This window comes from Hippopotamus amphibius, chromosome 7, assembly GCF_030028045.1.
Source record: "Hippopotamus amphibius kiboko isolate mHipAmp2 chromosome 7, mHipAmp2.hap2, whole genome shotgun sequence".
In the NCBI taxonomy this organism is placed as follows: Eukaryota; Metazoa; Chordata; class Mammalia; order Artiodactyla; family Hippopotamidae; genus Hippopotamus; species Hippopotamus amphibius.
The window spans coordinates 122,282,152-122,296,485 of NC_080192.1; the positions used below are offsets into that span (position 1 = coordinate 122,282,152).

The 14,334-nt window shown below is 37.8% G+C and overlaps 1 protein-coding gene across 3 annotated transcripts in view; it reads right to left on the reverse strand.

The window, feature by feature from the left end:
* The window catches only part of RASGRP3 (RAS guanyl releasing protein 3), a 122,513-nt gene that overhangs the window by 47,909 nt on the left and 60,270 nt on the right, over positions 1–14,334 (reverse strand). The window contains exon 2 of one of the 3 annotated variants that reach the window (XM_057742958.1): positions 39–171. The exons of the other annotated variants lie outside the window; for them this stretch is intronic. The gene's annotated coding sequence lies outside the window, so the exon portion shown is untranslated. The remainder of the gene's footprint in view (positions 1–38; positions 172–14,334) is intronic. 3 annotated transcript variants of the gene reach the window in all.

The following is a 14,334-nucleotide window of genomic DNA, read 5'->3' on the forward strand; positions in this document are numbered from 1 at the left end:
TTTGGCGACTTTTTTACATAGTTTAAAGAAATACTTACCTATTGGTCTCACACAGATAGATATTCATGTCTGAAAGAATTTTTAGGGCAGTTATCATCATTGGTAAATGCATTGGGGACACACTCTGCTGAACTGGTTTACCCAACTCGAATAATAAGTACTTTAGAGAACCTGATAAAAGAACAGAAAGAAATCCCCAGAGTTAAATAATAGAATCCCCAAATAATCCACATTTGTGTTAAAGCACTTCTAAAACCCTTCAATTATAAGTGGTCTTTGAGATTTTTGTCTAAATGTCACTCACAAAATTAATTAAAAAGAGAACATAGTTATTTGGTGTCGTGACATTTTTAGGATCAAATCATTTTTTAAAAAATTCAGCCTATTAAAAACTACAAGTGTGACAAAACCAAAATTTATACACATAGTGTAAAATACTATTTTAGTCCAAATATACTTCTATGGGTGGATTACTCATTAAGAATGTCCAAACACTGACTTTGGAATGTTAGTAAATCTCTAAGACAATTTGCTGTGGTGATCATCAAACTCTGACTCTAATTCACTTCTGACTGTCTCATTAAGAATGTCAATGTTATTTTAGTCCAGGTTGTTTAGTCTCCTGATGGCTTAGGACTTGCTTTCGTGTTGATAGGTACTCTCTGGCTGCAGTGAAAATTATTGTTTTTCAGCATAAACATTTTCTCACAGATCTGAAAAGGACACAATAAGCCAAAATTTCCCCAGAGCTTGAATTATTTCTAAGAGAAAAGGTCTCACTTCAAAAGGGCAACAGAGTTCTATTGGGTGCGATTTCCGAAAGCCATGATGTCTTCATGCAGCAAAAAGACTTCCATTAATGTGACTGGTGAAGACAAAAAAATTCTTGTGAGGTTGCCTAGGACAATAAGAACTATGTTCTCAATGTTAGAAATAGTGAAAGGAGCCAATTCCATGCAACTATACATGAACAGATATTAGTTAGCATCCCAGGCCCTTGTCTCAGAACATTTAGAGTTTTTAAAAATTGGATTTCAACATTAGATAGACAAATGGGGAGAGTTTTACTGCTTTGAGTAAAATGCCATTACCATTCGGAGCAAAACGCCATTAACGCTATAACTTACTTTACTAGATTGTTTAAGGAGTTAGTGAGGTAACATAAAATGTACCCAACCGTCTATCCTGCAAAACATGGATACTCAGGAAGATGTCTCCCTTTGTCCACACTTCCTCTTCCCTTCCAGTATTGAAAGGCTTTTAAGTTGAGGACTTAAGGTGAAGTAGAAGATCAATGTTTAGAAGTGACAGGAAGAGAGATGTTAGGTTAGAGAAGGGAGAAGGAAATAGGAGAAAAAATACTGTGACACTAGGGCATCCAGTAGGGGGGCAGGTGGCCTCATCAGCAATGGAATCCCATTCCTGAAAGTGCTCAAGCCAAAGTAAGGTAATGACTGTCAGAGATGCTGTAGACTAAATTCCCAGACAGTGTCTAGGAAACACGCCAAAATAACAGCAAAGGGTTGCTCCTGGCTCTAGGATTGCAGAATTTATAAGGTGAAATATCTATTCAAGAAATAGTTTTGAAATTATATTGGCCATATTAGAATTTCCAAAAATAGTCTTGTCTATAGCACTATATGCATTGTAAGAAAAAACAAACAAAAAGTCTTGAGGACTATTCCCTCCTAATGGCAGATATTGTCTTTATATAAAAATAACCATATGTATGTTCTTACACTCATATGACCTTCATATTGGAGACATGGGGTTTCTCCAAATGCCAAAATCCTTTGTTAAAATGAGTGGTAATTATTACAAACCTTTATGCTTTAAGGATTAACAACTAAGGTGTCATAGCATTTGTTATTCTGGCAACTCTCAAGTTTAATCTTCCTTTCTCACCACAGGACATGAGATTTTTAAAAGTGCTGTGATTATATTCTCTGAGACTCCACAGGAGAATTAAGTTTATTGAGCTCAGTAAGGTAAATGACAAAACCATGAAAGATAGTTAATTTGTTTGACAAATACTGACTTAGGATCTATTAGACACCAGATACCAAGCAAGGTACTGAGTGGCTGGTAGAGGAGTTTGGAGACAAGCAAAGAGAAGGATAAATTGGTGAACAAGACAATGCAATTCTTGCTCTTTTACTCCAGCAAAGAATAGAATAAGTAATTACAATAAAGTATCCTATGAAGGGGAAGGGTACTAATATAGTCTAGGAGCCAGAGGAGTTTTATCTAAGCCAAGTGTGGGTGGGAAAATGGCAATTAAGAAAAGTTAAAAGACATTTAGAATGACTGAAGTATTGAATGGGGCAAGAGATGAGACTAAAAAGTCAGTAAGAATAGCTCATGAATAGTATTGTAAGCTATATTACAGAGTATGGACTTTATATGAAGGGCAATGAGAACTCATTGTTTTAAGGGTGAGTAGTAGAATGGCATGATCATATTTGGATTTTTTAAAGACCTCTCCTCCAGGACAGAGGAGAGCTTAGTAAAGACCTACACTGATGATGGGGAAACCAGTTGACAGTCAATTATAACCATTCTTGCCAGAGATAATTGTTATCTAAACCAATGTGTGGCAATGGAGATGGAGAGAAGTGGTTGGTCACAGAATAGATTTTGAAGGTACATCCAAAAAGATTTGCTGATCTATTGGCTATGGCGAATGAGCAGAAAGGAGGAATCAGGGGTAATTTCCAGATTTCCAGCTAGACATTTGGTTGAGTTATGGAGCTGTTTTCCTGAGACTGAGAAATTGAAGAATGGGAGAAGGAGAAGGAAACTCATGGAGAGGATAGCAGATGATGAATTCACTTTTGGATGTGTTGAGTTAGAGATATCTGAGACACCTTAAGGGGATTGTTAAGTTAGTTTCTGAATATCTGTTACACTCCTGAGTTACCTTATCATGTTTAAGGGCTAAGAATCAGTGAAGAGGGAAATTTAAGGGTCAAAAGAAAGAGAATTTATATAACAAGATCTCTGGGAGGACAGGAGTGACGGACCACGCACAGGTGGAGGGATTTACCTTGGTTAAAGCAGAGGCTCACCTCCTTCAATGTAACAGCATTAAAGAGGAAAAAAATGGATATAGATACAGGAATATTTGTCCTTTTAATAGCAGGAAATCAAGGAAGTTCCTGTGTAGTGACTTCTATTTACTCTAAAAAGAAGGAGACAAGGTCATCTGCTGGAAGGACTGATGGACACAGATCTGAGGTTTATCCAGAGGAGAAAATAAACAAAAGATGTTGTGAAGAGCAGAAGAAAGAAACCAGAAGTATTGGGATTATTTCCATCCAGAGTAGAAGGCTGATGTTTCTCTTCTTCTGGAGTTTGTTTTGAGAGGAAGTGTAGAGTTCCTTGTTCCTTGGGTGACATCACTCACTGTGTCATGTTTCTGAAATTACTGAAGGTAACTTTTCTGGAACAAGTTATATGGCAAGTTTCTTCTGTATGGAGCAGGCAGTTCTGAGTTTCTGCTATTATATTCTAGTCACATAAGTTTCCATAAGTTACGAACCTCAGAGCTAAAGCATGGTTGGCATTTTCTAGGTGGTTTCCATATGAGGGCATGAGTCCCTGCTCCAGTCTCACCTAGCTTTGCTTGAAATGGGAAAGAGGCACACAGATACTATTGGAAGGGACATTATAATAAAGAAGTAATTTAATTCCCGTCCTTTGACTGTTTTTTTTTTTTTTTCTGCTGTGCACGGGCTTTCTTTTTAGTTGCTGTGAGTGGGGGCTACTCTTCATTGTGGTGCACGGGCTCCTCATTGCCGTGGCTTCTTTTGTTGTGGAGCACGGGCTCTAGGCACGTGGGCTTCAGTAGTTGCAGCACATGGGCTCAATAGTTGTGGCTCACAGGCTCTAAAGCACAGGCTCAATTGCTGTGGCGCATGGGCTTTGTTGCTCCATGGCATGTGGGATCTTCCTGGAGCAGGGATCAAACCTGTGTCCCCTGCATTGGCAGGCGGATTCTCAACCACTGCACCACCTAGGAAGCCTCGCCCTTTGCCTTCTCCAGGATATTTCATTCTGGCAACTTGAATCTCAGCCACTATTCCCATGTTCTCTACCCTCCCAGCCAAGATTTCTGTATCTCTGCCCTACCATGCACAATCTCCCGTGCCCTCATTGTCTGTCCCTTTTAAAGATGTCATAAACCACAAGATACATTACTGTTGTTCACTCTGCATATTTGGCATTCTTTGGTTATTTCTGCAATGGTCTTGTTTTAATTTTCCTTCTCTTTTTTTCAACGTCAACTTTCAGTTCTTTGAATTTATCTTTCTATTTTATTTCCTCCAATCAGTTACTTTTTCTAGAGTGCTCCATCACAGTCTCATTCCCAGCACTGTCAAAGTTGATTATATCACAAACCCACTGGGAGAGTATGAACTTAGAAAATGAGCCCGTGCATAGCACAGGGAGATCAGCTCGGCGCTTTGTAACAACCTAGAGGGGCAGGATAGGGAGGGTGGGATAGGGAGGGTGGGAGGGAGGCTCAAGAGGGAAGGGATATGGGGATATATGTATACATATAGCTGATTCACTTTGTTGTACAGCAGAAATTAACACAATATTATAAAGCAGTTATACTCCAATAAAAATGTATTAAAAACAATAATAAAATAAAATTTTTTTAAAAAGAGAAAGAAAATGAGCCCAGTGCTTACAGCAAAGTTAAAACATTTTAAATGGGTCATAATGATGACCCATAGGAGGAAGAATCCCACGTTTCTGGATAGTGGAGCAACATCCCCACAGTTTATGTAAGACTGACAGGAGGGGAACTTCCCTGGTGGCACAGTGGTTAAGACTCCATCTGCCAATGCAGGGGACATGGGTTCAATACCCTGATCTGGGAAGATCCCACATGCTGCAGAGCAACTAAGCCCATGCACCACAACTACTGAGCCCGTTTGCCACAACTACTGAAACCCATGCCCTCTAGGGTCCGGGCTCTGCAACAAGAGAAGCCACCACAATGAGAAGCATGAGCACCACCATGAAGAATAACCCCCACTCGCCACAACTAGAGAAAGTCCATGCACAGCAATGAAGACCTAATGCAGGCAAAAATCAATAAATATATAAATAATAAAATAAATTTATTTTTTAAAAAAGACTTACAATGGACTTCCTAGGTGGTGCAGTGGTTAAGAATCTGCCTGCCAATGCAGGGGACATGGGTTCGATCCCTGCCCCAGGAAGATACCACATGCCATGGAGCAACTAAGCCCATGTGCCACAACTATTGAGCCTGCATTCTAGAGCCTGTGAGCCACAACTATTGAGCCCATGTGCCACAACTACTGAAGCCCATGCACCTAGAGCCTGTGCTCTACAACAAGAGAAGTCACCACGAGTAGCCTGCACACCACAATGAAGAGTAGCCCCGGCTCTCCGCAACTAGAAAAAGACTGTGTGCAGCAACAAATACCCAACGCAGCCAATAAGTAAATAAATTTAAAAAAAAAAAGACTTACAGGAAGGAATGCTCATGGATAATACTGAATTTCTCAAATCTAAAAGTAATTTTTTCATTCTTGCCTTAGATGGGTTTACTTAATGTTACAATGAGGTTTTTCTGTGTTTTAAGTTTTTAGTTGTTTATTTTTTTCCTACAAAGAGCTTTTACTAAATTAATGGAGTATTAATAATCAATGTTGTCCTGGATATAGAAAACAAAATAGTAATAACTTCTACAAATACTACTTGTTGGTGTCATATAATGTGATAGACATAATGTTGGGAAAATTACCTATATTATGCTTAAATCTTATAACACCCTGAAAGCTAAGTTTTATTCTCACCATTTCATAGAGGAGGAAATTGAGGCCTAGAGAGGTTAAATTATTTGCCCATATCATATTACTAATTAAGTTGCAAAGCTTGACTCCAAAAATTTATATTTTTTTCTACTACCCAGACAAATGTTAGCTGTTGTTAAGGCTTGCCTATTAGATCAATTCCTAGGCATTGTCTAGAAGAAATGTTTACTATTCCCTTTGCTTAGCTTCTAAGCATTCTATCATTGGCCCTATTGTCTGAAAATGAATAACCATCATTATTACTGCAAGCTTGACAATTCAGGGACTCACTGGTACCAAACACTGAACAGAAGTCAATAACCAGCTCAGAGCTCATCTCACAAGACCTCATTGCATTTTTTGGTAACAATTAAGTAACAAGGTTAAACTGCATTTTATTTTTTCTTGGTTAACAGTATTTAACCAAGAAAACATATTTGTATTGGAAACCAAACTAACATATTTACAGCCACCTGACAGGAGTTGAATGAGAAATTAAAGTCTTGAAGGAGTTCTAGTAATAAATACAATGGAATTCTCTAGTCCAGCCAAGGAGGTGTTTTCCTAGCATCTGGCTGTAGCTGAACATGGAAGAGAACCGACATATACACATATTAGGCATTTGCAATCAGATGGTTTCCAGATGGACACATTCAACCACACAGAAGGGTTATGACTACTATGGCAACGCCAGTGTTCAAATTGTAAATAATATCCCCCAAATAAAGCCCATGACTAGGAAATGCTTAGCTCAGAAGTTAACATTTTAAACTTTGGGAAAATAGGCTTTTTTTTTAAAGATCAATATTTTTTTCTCCTGAAGATGCCAATACTATATTCATAACAATCCTGTTTGTGGCACTAATACTTTGGAAGGACCTGGTTCCAAATGCCTTGAAATAAAGTCATAGTCCCTTACCCTTTGATAATTCATTTACTTCAGAGTGAGTTTGATGATGATGATGATGCAGAAGAAGGAAGAGGAAGTCATCTTTTTGAGTGCTCCTATCCAGTCAGTGTGCTGACCGCTTTACCCAATGAACTCTGGAAGGCCAGGCCCCACCCCAGAAATCCATCAATAAATAAAATGTAGCTAAACTTTGCTATTTAATTATTACTAAAAAAAAAAAAAAAAAAAACCAATATGCAAGGAAGGCTTGTGAGATGAGCCCTGAGCTGGTTATTGACTTCCATTTAGTACTTGGTACCAGCACTAACATCCTCATGCCTTTGTGTCTACCATGAGCAAGAGGACATTTTCAGTAACTGGCATGGGTTAAGTAAAACTCCGGGATGCTCCCACTGGGACCAGATGACAATGTCACGGGACAGAATCTACACAAAGGAGGCTCCAAGGGAATGAAAACACTACACAGAAAACCTCTATGAAGCAAGAGAACGTGAATAGAAGACACAGCCTGGAGGATGGAAATCTCTCACCGACCACCACTTGGAGCTGGAGGTGGAAGCTGCATGTCTCTGAAGATACAGAGAAAGGATTTTAAAACCTGAGTTCTAAGTTGCTACACAGGAATGCAGCAAGAAGTACTAACATAATGAAAGATTGCCTTCAAAAGTATCTCCATGCTCTCAGGGAAAGGCATTTGTTTGAGCAAAAAAGCCAAAGATTATTGAATACCTATTAGATGTTCAGCACTGTGCTATGGGCTGAAGATGTAAAGAGCTGTTCACAAGGACCCAAAGCCCTGTTTGGGAGACACATTATGAACGGTTATTATAAAACAATGAGCCTGTTAAGTCCAGTGTCAGACACATGTCCAGGACGTTGTAGGAGCACAGGAATTGGACCAAATTCAACTAAAGAGATCTAGGAAGGCTTCCTCAAAGAGGAGATACCTGAGAGTATTAAGTTTTACGGGTCACGAAACTAAAACAGAAAATACCAGCTAAATGCACTGGTGTCAGACAGCAAAGTGGCTGGAAATATCTGAGCATAATTTTAGAATTGGGCATGGGATAGATAATACCAACTGCTATCAAAACTTACCATCACATAAAAAAAGAATAAGAACACACAAAAGACAATATTTAGAATAAGAGCTGGTGAGAGTAAAATGATTGTGTTGAGTTCTGAATTGTTTTGGGATTAAAAAAAAAAAAAAAAAGCATAAGTAAATGAATGCACCACAAAAAGACAGGGGCTATACAAGGCATTATTGTTATCACTGTTGTTATTTATTTTATTAAATTTTACTAATGACACTAAGTTTTAAAAACTTAGTGTCATTAGTATAGATTTCTTATACCATTTTGATGCTAATTTTTGTATACATAGATACAGACCTACTTGCAGATATAATATTAATTTCTCCTTTTCAAATGAAACTATACAAAGTTATCATCTAAGTGAAAGCATTTTGCTCTTATTCAGAAACTAATATGTTTATAGCATTCCTTCCCGAGATAGTAGTCTCAGTTTGAAATTATTTCTAAATCAAGGATTTGGAGCTACACTTTTCATTGGAACCAATAAAAGTAAAACATAGTAACCCCCTCAAAATGCTTTTATAGTTATTTCTATATTCCAATTACATTTACACAGCTTGAAGCCCATAATTAGAAAGTGCCGCTTAATGACTCTGTCATTCTCTTTTATTTCATATTTTTCTCCTACAGCAAACGTTTCTTCCTTTCTCTAAAAGAAAAACAAATCTCAAGAGGTGGTGATAGCTCTCTTCCTCCCATTTAAGACATTAACTAATTTCACCTTACTCCTGAAAAGAGACCACAGTACATACCAACACAAGAGAAAACCGAAGTAACCGGTAAATTTCAGTAGTATCTTTGGTCCCACTTAATTTCTCTAAAGTTCACTTTCATCATCCCTAACATGAGAGAAATAACATTACTCTGACTTCCTCATCAAAACAAAACAAAAAAAACCCTCAAAAAACAAACAAACAAACAAACAAAAATTTGAAAAGGTTTTAAGGTCATTAAATGCAACAACAAAAAAAGGAAGTCCTAGAATTATGAAATGTTCCAACCTATATTTGAAAAGTCATTATTCAGAATTAAGAATATATTTCCCCACTAGAACAATATTATAAATGGATTACTAGTAGATTTACACGTGGAGGACAAGGTCGGTGGGAAACTGTTAAAAATACTAAAAAGAACTTTTGGAATTCTTAAGAAGTTCAGAGGTTGACAGCACTGGCTCCCTATATGCCAAATTACTCTTCAGAAATTGTGTAACTCCTAAAAACTCGAAACTGATGGGTATTTTTAAGATTCAGAGAGACAAAGGAGGAGAAAGAAAGATAGAGGGAGAGGAAGATAGCTTTTCACAAAGTCAAGAAATAGGAATAAGGATTTTGTTGGCACAGTTATAAAACAAGGGAGGAACTGATGAATTGGAACTAAATTGTTAGCAGTTTAAGTAAACATGAGGTTTCTTTCCTGGCCTCAAACAAAAACAAAGAACACAAGCTCTCCATTGGCCATCTCTCCTATATCCCCAAACTTCAGAGCCAAGTAGAATTTGCTGGCTTGATTTCATCCCCTCCTCAGACAATCAAAATCAATTCTCCCTGCAGTCCCCACCCCACACCTCTCCAAAAATACCCTGACAGAGGTCATTGCATTCTGTCAGAAGTTACATCAAGGCTCAACAGCTATGTGTTACCTCTTGACCACACCTTCCCTAAAATTCTCCCCTCGGATGGTTTTCCTGGCATCTTCTCTTCCCTGATTTTCCTCCTGTGCCTCTGGTCACACATTCCCAGTCTGATGTGCAGACTCTTCTACTGCTGGGGGTTTGTATGTCTCTATGCCTTTCGGCTTTGCCTCAAACTCTCCACGTAAACTCATCCAGAACCACAAATTCAACCACCACCTCTGCGTCAGTGACTCCAGCTATGTGGTGTACTGTAGAGGACAGAGTGGGCTCTGGAGAGAGGCACACTTGAGATCACATCCTGGCTCTGCTCCTTACTCATGAGTGACTTTGAACAAGTTTTACTTAACTTTTGGGTAAGTTTTCATATCTTGCCGTCATACATTGTTAGTGGAAATGTAAAATGAGACAGCCACTTTGGGAAACAGTTTGGCAGTTCCTCAAAAACTTAAACATAGAGTTACCATATGGTCAAGCAAACTCACTCTTAGGTATAAACCCAAGAGAATTGAAAACTTATGTCCCCCAAAATCTTGTACACAAATATTCATAGCAGTGATATTCATAATAGCTCAAAAGTGGAAACAACCCAAATGTCCATGAACTAATGAACGGGAAAACAAAATAAGGTGTATCTTTACAATGGAATATTATTTAGCCATAAAAAGAAATGGTATATGCAGTACTGATATATGCAATAATAAGGATAAACTTTCTAAATGTTATGCTAAGAAAAGAAATCAGACACAAAAGGCCACATATTGTAAATTCCATTTATATGAAATGTTCAGAATAGGTAAATCCAATAGGTAGAGACAGAAAGTAAACTAGCAGTTGCCAGGGGCTAAGAGAAAGGAGGAAAAGGGAGTGATTGCAGAGCTCAAGGTTTCTTTTGGGGGTGATTAAAATGTTCTGGAATTGGGTTTTGGTAGTTGTACAACCTTGTGAATATACTCAAAATCACTGAACTATATACTTTAAAAAGGTAGCTTCTAAGGGTATGTGAATTATATCAATTAATTTTTAATTAATTAAAAATATGCCCTCTTCACTTTCCTAAACTGCCGTATCACCTATATTTCCTTCCTTGATTTATGGCTTAAACTTTCTCCCAGTATTCCATGCCAGAAACTTGGGACTCACCCTAGATTTCCTAGCACCTTCTTTTATCATCCCTCCACATCCAAGTCTGACCATCTACCTCCGGACAGTTTCTCGTATACCTCCACTTCTCTTCACTGCCACTCCTGGGTTCAAGCTGTCATTACCTTTCTCCTGGTCCACTGCAGTGCTTACTTGTCAGGCTTCTAGACTGACTCTTACCTCCTGTTTATTTCTCCTCTCTATTAGTGCCAAATCAATCTTTCCGAATTATCAGGTCGATCACATAACCCCCCTATCCAAAATTCTTCCACCATTTCCTATCGACTCAATCTGAAGTCCTTGCTTGGCGTACAAAGCCTTTCATGAATGGCCCTCATTCTGTCCACCCATACCCTCACTGTTCTTTCCTCACCTCCGCTTTACCCCTCAACATGTTATATTGTTGTAAAATGAACTTTTTCATAGCACCCATGTGATAGGGACTGAATGTCTGAGTCCATCCCGAATTCATATGTTGAAACCCTAATCTCCAACGTGATGGTATTTAGAGATGGGGTCTCTGAGAGGTAATTAACTCATGAGGGTGGTTCGTTATTTAAGCCACCCAGTCTATGATACTGTTGTTATAGCAGCCTGAACAAACTGTGCAAATGCTTTGCACATATTGTTTCTTTTATTAGAATGTCTCTCCTCCCCCCCAATATGTCTGCAAGGCAATCACATACTCACTTCTCAAATGCCTAGTCGAATTGTCCTCCTCCCTCCCAGCTCTTTCAGGCAGACTTTGGCACTCAACGTACTGACTTCCTTTAGGCTTTCTATGATTTATGTTACTGAATACTTTTGTCTCCCCAGTAGTTTTTTAAGAACTAGACCCTGTCTTTTGTCTTTCTAGCCCCCAACACAGAAGTATGTCTGATGTCTTTATATGGTTATCTTTCTCTGCCATCTTATTCTTCCAACATAGTCTTCAAACTTCAAATTTGTTTCTTCTCCAATTTTCTTCTCTAATCTTCTTCTTGTCTCAAACTTTTTCTTTTGACTATTGAATGAATTTCTTTTACATTAACATCCCCATAATGGGATTTCAAGATATGCTTCCAGATTTGTAGTGCTATAGATTTATGTTAGAGATAATAAAAAATATACCAAATACTTCTTCCAATCATTTTCTTGTCTACTTAATAAATACTTATTTTTGTGCCAGACAGTGTGATTAACATCATGGCAGAGGTACAAGCATATATCAGGTACAGATTGTGATCTCAGAGATCTTAGGATCTAAAGAGGGGACACACATGAACAGAAACTATGATACAGGGCATTATGAAAGAGTCATGACAGAAGTAAAAAGAAGTTCTGACTCACAGAATTAAACTGTGCCTTGAAGCATGCGTGAGGTTGCACTGAGCAGAGAAAATAACACTGTTTGCAGAGAAAATTACACTGACAAAAGCAGATAGGTATGGAAAAGTAGGAATGCCAACATGATGGTGAAGTCTTAATACTGGAATTAAAGTACCTATCTGCTGATTTACTCACTCAACAAACATGGAGAGAGGGAGAGAGACTACCATGTTCTAAGGATCAGAACTAAAAGCCTCTGTGATGGTCCATGTGACATAATCCAATGTAGCCTTCTCCTGTGGGTCTGTGTAGCCTTCACACAACTTACTAATTTAATGAGTTCTGGGTATAGCTTAATGGTTAAGAGCCTGGATTCTAGAGCCAGACAATTGGGATCAAATTCATCTCTTGTGCTTTCTAGCTGTGGGCACTTGGGCACGTTATTTAATCTTACTGTGTAGAGACAGTATCTTTATCTATATGGTAGGATAATAGCAGTATCTCTGTTGGAGGGTTGTTATGAGAATTAAATGGGTTAATACAGTTAAAGTGCTTTTTAACTGGCATATAGTATATTCTCAATAAGTGTTAGCTACTTTTATTATTTTCCTGGCAAGTGACCAAAAAGAGCCTTCTACCTACAGGATAAAATGATTCCTACATATTTCATGTCTCTCAAACCCATAAGTCACATATATCTTACCTGTATATACAGATTTTGCAAGAGAGAGAGAAGGAGAAAGAAAGGAAGGAAAGAAAGAAGGGAGGGAGGGAAGGAGGGGAGGAGGGAGAGAAAAAGGAAGGAAGAAAAAAGAGAAAGAAAAAAGGGGGAAAGGCAGCATAGGCTGGAAATTTGAGTTATGAAATGAGAACTAGTTTAAATTCTGTTTCTATCAACTGCGCCTTAGTTCCTCAGATTTTTTAAATGAAGATCCCGTAATCAGCTACCTACTCTAATATTCATTATTTTGGGAGGACAGACCTAGCTGTCTCTAGACATACAACCCAACCTATTTAATTATATTTTTATTGTCAGTTACAATCTATTTTTTAAAGAAATATTTATCAAGTACATAAGATATGTACTTAAGGGTATACAAAGACACATACATGCCCCCAAAGAGATCAGGAAAGTTCAGTAGGTACGTATAGAAATGCCAGCAATATCTCATGTGTACCCATGAGTTGTGAATGGGATCCCAGTCTTGACATTGCATTCATTCTTCCGCAGAATGGAAATAAATGTCAGGTTGCTAATATCCTCAAAAACAATTCTTGAGAGTAGATATTACACAAAAGCACTTCCACCAAAACTTTGGCTGATGGATCTACTTGTCACAAGAAAGACGTTGAAGAGTTGAAATAGTAAGTGAAACCGAGCTGGGTGCTAAAATTAGAATGAGAACCTCATCAGCTTCTGTGGTAATTTGTGGGGATTTCACAAGTCTGCATGTTCACACAGTTTTATACCCTTGCCAATCTTTATCTTGCCACAATATCTCACCTTCAGTGACTTCTTTTCAACACTTGCTTCTAATTTCTAGTCCAGGAAACTGGACATGTATTTCTTTATTTATCTTAGACACCCTTTAATATTAATCACAGAAAACCTGAAGTTATTCACCAGGAACTTGCGTAAAAAGATACTTCCTCACTACTAAATGCAACACAAATTATTTATGGCATTTTAAAAACAGAAAAATACAAAAGAAGATGTTTAAATCTCTCATTAACTTAACACTCCATAATAATGTAGAGATACTTCGTTTGGGAGATAAAGGCAAAAACCCACCATAAAAACATCGATGACTAGGGAAAAATACTAGAATATCTGAAGCAGTATCTCACTGAAAATTTGAAGAATGCTCAAGACCCAAAATATATTACCTTCATGCATCTAAAGTAATGTGAAGGGAGTCCAAGCTTTGTAAAAATGTTATTGTTTTTCAAGTATTATAGTTTCTTTCCTAAAATCTAATTTTGATTTTGGATAAGGAGTTTTAATTTGATAGTGTGTTGTCTACAAAGTGCCAAACATCTGTTTTATAAAGACTAAAAAATTCCTTATGTCATCTAGATGTATCCAAATCTCTATATCTTTATTATAATATGGAACAACCTGAGTCTTTCCGATGAAGTTCTGTTTTTTTTAAATTGAGACCCATATTCACACCAAGATGACCGAACAGATGCCATGCTTGACATCAGCAATATCTCACATAGATGTGCTTGCGGGTCCTAACACAAAGTCATGCTTTCTGTAATAACCCAAGAACACTAGCTCTGAAGCTACAGCAATTAAATATGAAAGTATGGTGGCTGTATACACATTATAAATATTGTTCTCAAATACCCTTCTCTTTTGCATTTTTCCCTTTATCTGAGAAAGCTTACTTAAAGACATACAAG